Below are 7,842 nucleotides of genomic sequence, written 5' to 3' on the forward strand. Positions count from 1 at the left end.
ATATATATATTGTTGAAAACAGCTGAGTAGATTTTTTTCAGGTTTCTTTGATGAATAGAAAGTTCAGCATTTATCTGAAATAGAAATCTTTTGTCTTTTGTAATCTTCACTTTTGATCAATTCAAAGCATCCTTGCTAATACTAGAACTAGATGGGAAGTAAAACCAAATTTAATGTTTAAAACAAACATGCTTCCGTGACAATTTCCTTTGGATTGACATGTGACAGGTGACAAATATGTAAAATATTAATCAATTAACCACACCTTCTTAGATTTTCCAGTACAGAGTTACAACATAAACAGCAGCGGCAGGTGGGTATATAAAACAAGGCATAATTCGCACCTTACATTTGGAGCGGTTGCTTGCCTAGCAGGAGAAATGCATGTTAGTCTTTTATTGACAGTGATAACACTGTGTATTACAAGGCTTTCCCCTGTGTTTGGGGTTAATTTAGGCACCTGCATTCTCCAAGGTGACCCACAGCTCCCTGCTCTCTTCAAGAACGGAGACTTTGTTATTGGAGGGGCTTTTACCATTCATTATTATCTGAGGACAGAGAAGCACACCTACACTAGACAGCCACAACCACTAGTGTGCAGTGGCAGGTTAGAGTATGACAAAATTGAATGTAATCCTTAAAAAAGCAGGGTTGAATATGTTATATTGATTGTGCTTAAATTATGTTCATAGTTGTCTTTTTGTTTATGCAAAATGAGCTAATATGAATCAGACAACACGTGTAAGTGCTTGTATTTAAGTTGTTATAATACACTTTTTCATCTGTGTGCTTGAACAGCATGGACTTCAGAGAGTTGCGCTTTGCTCGTGCCTTACAGTTCGCCATCCAAGAGATCAACAACAGCTCTGATCTTTTACCGGGCATCACATTAGGGTACCATATATATGACTCATGTGCCTCTGTGCCAATGGTAATGAAAGTAGCGGTTCAACTTACCAACGGAGTAGATCTTGTATATAATGACACTGATGCCTGTGTAAAATCGGCTGCAGTTCTCGCATTAGTCGGAGAATCTGGTTCCACTGCGGCTATAAGCACTTCCAAGACTTTTCGGTCGTTTCGGGATTCCACAGGTGCTTACTCTAACTATTTCTTGGTCTTCTTTAAATTGTGTAATTGTTGTAATTTCGGACACATTTGACATTTGTGTCAGCAGATATCATGCATGTAAATGTAAAGTATTAATATTTCTTTACTGTGCTCTATAGGTGAGTCATTACGCAACATGTGCATGTCTCAGTGACAAGCGGCAGCATCCTACTTTCTTCAGGACCATCCCCAGCGATCACCATCAAGCGGCAGCACTGGCACGGATGGTCAAGCACTTCGGATGGACGTGGATCGGAGCAGTGCGCAGTGATTCAGACTACGGGAACAATGGCATGGCATCATTCCTGAAAGCTGCGGAGCAGGAGGGAATCTGTGTGGAATATTCTGAGGCCTATTACAGGACCCAGCCGCGCAGCAAACTAAAAAGGGTTGCAGATGTCATTCGTAGGTCAACGGCTCGTGTAATAGTTGCCTTCGTGGCAGCAGGTGATATGAGATTTCTGTTAGAAGAGCTGAGCCAGCAGCCGCCTCCCCCGATGCAGTGGATTGGCAGCGAGGCGTGGGTTACAGATCCACAAATGCTGCGGTTTAATTTGTGTATCGGTGCTGTGGGTTTTGCAATCCCACGGTCTGTTATCCCTGGTTTTCGTAACTTTCTACTTGATCTGTCTCCAGAACAAGCGCTAAAATTTCCCCTGCTGACAGAATTCTGGGAAAGCTCATTCAGCTGTAGTCTAAAAAGCCAGACAGGTTCTTCTGCTGGTATGCCAGCATGTGATGGCACAGAGGACCTGCGCGCTTTACAGAACCCGTACACAGACACGTCCCAGTTGCGGATCACTAACATGGTGTACAAAGCCACATATGCTATAGCTCGTGCCCTCCATAGCATCATCTGTAACGAAAAGCATTGTGACAACAACATCAGAGTTGAACCCTGGCAGGTACACTTTCTCATCGTGGAACAGCTGAACTAATTATTTTATTTTTATTTTTCCCCCAATGCATTTACAAAAGAGATTTGAAAATTCTTAATATAGTAGCTATTTCTTTTAGGTCTACTATAAAATATACAACCACACCCAGTATTTCAGTACTGATTATTTAGCAAATTACACCAGTCTGTATTTGTCATGCCTATCATGCAGGTTTTTGATCAGCTGAAGCGAGTGAACTTTACCAAAAATAATTATTCTGTCTCATTTGATAAAAATGGAGACCCTGTGGCCACATATGAACTTGTGAATTGGGAGCTTCAGGGAGACGGTTCAGTTGATTTTGTGACAGTGGGTCAATATGATGCATCCAAGACTAAAGGCCAAGAATTCAGTCTGAGCAGAGCTATCATTTGGTATGATGGCAGTGAAAAGGTATTTATTTATTTTATTTTTTATTTGTGTGTGTGTGTGTGTGTGTGTGTGTGCTATCTTGGTTCATTTCTGACTCTTGATGCTATGTCTGCCTGTTACCTGCAGGTGCCTGTGTCTGTGTGCAGTGAAAGCTGTCCTCCAGGTACTAGGAAGGCTGTGAAAAAAGGAAGACCTGTCTGCTGTTATGACTGCATTAACTGTGCAGATGGAGAGATCAGCAATGAGACAGGTACTTTGTCTGGACATTCTTGTGAATAAATCATATATGCTTGTTGAATACAACCTGAACTTACATTGTCTTGTCATAAAAAGTCAAATTTTGTGACATTTTATATTGACCTTGACGCAAAATCATGAGGGTCTGCAGGTGTGCTTTCTATTATATAACTTTCTTTCTTTCCTTTCCTTTCTGGACATTCTTGTGAATAAATCATATATGCTTGTTGATCAATTATATTTGACTATCTAAGATAAAGAAAAATATCTTTTAAAAATGTTTTAATAATTTAGCTTGAAAAGTTCTTAGAAGTATTTGGTCACACTTTATTTATTACTCTCTTTGTCTCTTTGTTACAAAGTATTTATACAATTTAATACCGATTAAGATTAATCAACAACATTATTTAATGGAGAGTTCAACGTGTATAACATAGACACTGTAAAATCAAGTATTACCAAACAATTTTATAACAATGTTTTATACAGTTTCTAAGGGAAAATAATGAATAACACAACAATCAAGTTAACAGTAACGACATATTACCCTTACACCTTGAATGTATGTGATTGTACACACCTTAATCATTATGGTCAAAAACCCAAAATATATTTTTCAAGGTAAAACATTTTTTTAACAAATATCATGAATTTCTTTCTTTCTTTCTTTCTTTCTTTCTTTCTTTCTTTCTTTCTTTCTTTCTTTCTTTCTTTCTTTCTTTCTTTCTTTCTTTCTTTCTTTCTTTCTTTCTTTCTTTCTTTCTTTCTTTCTTTCTTTTTGTTGGACCACATGACTTTAAGTTGGTGGATTAATACGATTTGAAGCAGTTTGTTAAAAAATAATTATAATGATATTATTTTAATAGACTAGTATGTTTACACTTAATGGTTTTTTCTTTTTTTCTTTTCTTTATTCTGATATCAGGAAAGTTGTCAGCCTGTTTTTTTTTTTCTTTTCATTCATGCCCCCATACCAAAATTTATTGATTTTATGTTTTCTGAGGTGCACTTACAATGATTAGCAACATGTTTGCATAAAAAAAAATTAAAAAAAAACCTTTAGAAATGAATGGCTATTTTGTACACTGATTTAGTTCAAAACATAATAAACATATTTACCAGCCCATTTCATTAAATTAGTAATATTTGGTAAATAGTGTTATTTTTAGTCCAGTGATTCTGCTGTAGTAATTATTTTGTCTGTTTCTATAATGCTTCAGTAGGCGGGCTAAAGATACAATAATTAAGACATAGACATTGATCTATGTCTACGCAGTCACTCTTGTGCTGTTGTATTAATCTCTATTATGTAGTACAAACATACATGTAGAAAACGTGATTTTGCCAGTATGGTTTCAATAAAAGCTGTTTTTTGGTAGTTTTGAGATCTGAAACTTACATATTTTTATAGTACGGTAACCTCTTAAATTATATTTAACAATTATTTAAAAAACATACACATGTGGTTAAATTAAGTCACTGTATGTATGAATTGTATTTCATAAATATAGGATACAAATTAGCATAATGGCATTGACCCTATTTCTGGGTTTGTCTTTTTAAAACAAAGTAGTCTGATAATCTGTATGATAACCTGTTTTATTCATGTTGTTGCTTTCTTCGTTTTGCAGATTCTTTAGATTGTTACAGATGCCTGCCTGAGTATTGGCCCAATAATGAGAAGGACAAGTGTCTTCCTAAACCAGTGGAGTTTCTCTCCTGGAATGAGATCCTTGGGATTATACTGGCTGCTTTCTCTGTTGCTGGCTCTTTAGTAGCTTTGAGCATAACTTTAGTGTTCTACAAAAACAGGGCCTCTCCGATAGTAAAAGCCAACAACTCAGAGCTGAGCTTCCTATTGCTCTTCTCATTGACTCTGTGTTTCCTCTGTTCACTTACTTTTATTGGTAGGCCCACTGAGTGGTCCTGCATGTTGCGTCACACAGCATTTGGGATCACTTTTGTCCTCTGTATCTCATGTGTTCTAGGGAAAACAATAGTAGTGTTAATGGCCTTCAAAGCAACACTTCCAGGAAGTTATGCTATGAAATGGTTTGGTCCTCCTCAACAGAGACTCAGTGTTTTTGTTTTCACTCTAATACAAATACTTATATGTGTGCTTTGGTTAACGATATCCCCACCATTTCCTTACAATAATATGCAACACTACAAGGAAAAGATTATTCTAGAATGCAGTTTAGGTTCAGGTTTTGGTTTCTGGTCTGTACTGGGTTATATTGGCCTCCTAGCTTTTCTTTGCTTTGTTTTAGCTTTTCTTGCCCGCAAGCTGCCTGATAATTTCAATGAGGCTAAATTTATCACATTCAGTATGCTCATATTCTGTGCTGTATGGATCACATTTGTTCCAGCGTATGTCAGCTCTCCAGGGAAATTTACGGTAGCCGTCGAGATATTTGCCATTTTAGCTTCAAGCTTTGGTCTTATTCTCTGTATTTTTGCTCCTAAGTGTTTTATTATTGTCTTTAGGCCAGGCCAGAATACCAAAAAACACTTATTGGGTAAAATACCAACAAAATCCCTCTAAAACACACAACTCTCATTAGATATCACATGATTTTACTGTGTCAAGTCTCACACCACTGAAATTCAAGCTTTACATGTTTGTGCTGTATGCACAAATAAGTACAAATATTGTGAACATTTTGATATGTCTACTGTTTAAAAATATGTATGCATTGATAGTCTTTTATAGTCACACTTATTCGCCCAATAGAAGATATATATTCAAGTGTTCATTCAGCATATCTTTAAGTTCAAGACTATAAAAATAAGAACGTTTTTATTTAACATGGCTTTGTAATATATAAAAAAAACTTGTAATGTTGTACTAATTCAGTTTAATATTGTATTAAAATAACATGAAATATCAGATACTAAATTCATTCAGAAATGAATCACACTGTCACAGTCGTGGACTTTTGTGTTTCCTTTTTTTTTTCTCCTGCTTGAGTTCGTTTGACCTAGTTTTCCCTCGTGTCTGATTAGTTATCCCTCTCACCAGTTTATGTTAATTATCTTGTTAGTCTCCAGTCTTATTTAAGCCGTGTGTTTCTCCCCAGTGTTTGTCCGATCTCGTCGGTGTATGGTTGTGTTTGTCATTCTGTGGATTTATTAAAGACTCTTTGAACTATCATCGTCTTCATCATGCTTGTGGTTTACAACCTAGTTGTGACAGAAGACAGAAGGAGGGGCAACACATTGTTGAGAGGGAGGACAGTTTTTATTTTCCAAGATGGCCATAATCTGGATGACTATATTGAGGAGTTTATCATCACATGCCACCGTGCCAGCTGCTAAGATGCTGCTTGATGGAGGGATTTCGGTGTGGTCTGGATGACGACATCCACTTCGTCCTGCCCAGGGGAGATCCGCACTGGACCCTGAAAGATTACATCAGTTTTGCGCTGTGGGTGAATGGATCCACACTCACAGCAAATTAAGCAGATGTCGACTGTAACATCAGCATCCAGCCAGACCGCGCAGACGTCTCGCAGCCAGACCCAGAGCCCAGCCCACCATCACCCTGCTCCGTGGAGCTTCAGCCAGAGCCCACCACAGACAGAGAGCCAGAGCCAGCCGCGACCGACGAGCCATCGCTAAGAGGAGCGACAGAGCTGAGGTTCGCCCTGGAGCCAGAGCCTCATTCTACGTCTGACCAGGTGTGTGAGCTGGCAGCAAAACCCGCCACAGAGGATTACACGGGGAGGGGGGCAATCTGTCACAGTCATGGACTTTTGTGTTTCTTTTTTTGTTTTTTTTCTCCTGCCTGAGTTCAAAGGAAACCTAGTTTTCCCTCGTGTCTGATTAGTTATCGCTCTCACCTGTTTGTTAATTATCTCATTAGTCCCCAGTCTTATTTAAACCATCTGATTCTCCCCAGTGTTTGTCTGATCTCATCGGTGTATGGTTGTGTTTGTTGGTTTGCCACTCTGTGGATTTATTAAAGACTCTTTGACCTATCATCTTCATTGTGCGTGTGGTTTACAACCTAGTTGTGATGCACTATTTTTATCCAATTAACTGATACAAATATGGCATACATATTTCACTTAGAAATGTATAATATTTTCATGTATTTCAATGTAAATGCACAGACAGAAAAATACAATGTCCTAGAAGTTGGAAAAATGATTAATTAATTGAAAAGACATAAAAAGACACTCATTTATCTTAACAATATCTCTTGGCAGCAACATATCACATTTTCAGAAATGAATTAGTGACATGACATGTGACCTTAACTAAGGCAAATAATAAAGCTGGTGTTTTTTAACTTTATGAGTTTCTACAATACTCAATTGTGATTGGTCGGTTGTGACATTCGGAGGCATGTTATAGAGTTGTGCAGGTATGACATCAGAACCCAGAAGACTAATTTCCCTATGTAGTTTTGTAATGGGGGTTTTAAATGTATGAGTAAAATAAAGTCTGTGGTAACCATAACTCTTTTTTTTTTTTTTTTTTTCCTACAAAACTTTTACGTACTCATACCCCAAACTGTCTTGGCTAGTTACTTAATAGAAACATACATTTTCAAAACAACCGCTTTAAAAAATTGTGTTTTCAGTATGGGTGTGTGCAGTTTACGTTGTAGAACAAAATGCCAAAGTATTGCCAAGTTTACATTTACATTTAGTCATTTAGCAGACACTTTTATCCAAAGCAACTTACAAATGAGGACAATAGAAGCAATCCGAAACAACAAAAGGGCAATGACATGCAAGTCTATAACAAGTCTCAGTTAGCTTAACACAGTACACGTAGCAAGGTGTTTTTTTAATTATATAATAAATAAAAAGAAAACGGATAGAATAGAAAAAATAATAGAGCAAGCTAGTGTAAGAGGCCTTTTTTTGCTTTTGTTAACTGAATAATAAATAAAAAGAAAACAAATAGAATGCAAAAAGATTAGAAAAGCTAATGCTAGTTTTTTTTTTTTTAAGAATAGAATTAGAATAGAGAGTGCTAGAGTTAGAGGGTCAAATAAAGATGGAAGAGATGTGTTTTTAGCCGATACTTGAAGATGGCTAAGGACTCAGCTGCTCGGATTGAGTTGGGCAGGTCATTCCACCAGAAGGGAACAGTTAATGAAAAAGTCAGTGAAAGTGATTTTGTGCCTCTTAGGGATGGCACAATAAAGTGACGTTCACTTGCAGAACGCAAG

General features: G+C 37.3%; 1 pseudogene; it reads left to right on the forward strand.

Moving 5' to 3' along the window:
- The first annotated feature begins 365 nt into the window (after positions 1 to 365).
- Positions 366 to 5,202, forward strand: LOC107722084 (extracellular calcium-sensing receptor-like; annotated as a pseudogene).
- Positions 5,203 to 7,842: the final 2,640 nt, after the last annotated feature.

This window comes from Sinocyclocheilus rhinocerous, unplaced genomic scaffold (assembly GCF_001515625.1).
Source record: "Sinocyclocheilus rhinocerous isolate Xijiao unplaced genomic scaffold, SAMN03320098_v1.1 scaffold7751, whole genome shotgun sequence".
Classification (NCBI taxonomy): domain Eukaryota; kingdom Metazoa; phylum Chordata; class Actinopteri; order Cypriniformes; family Cyprinidae; genus Sinocyclocheilus; species Sinocyclocheilus rhinocerous.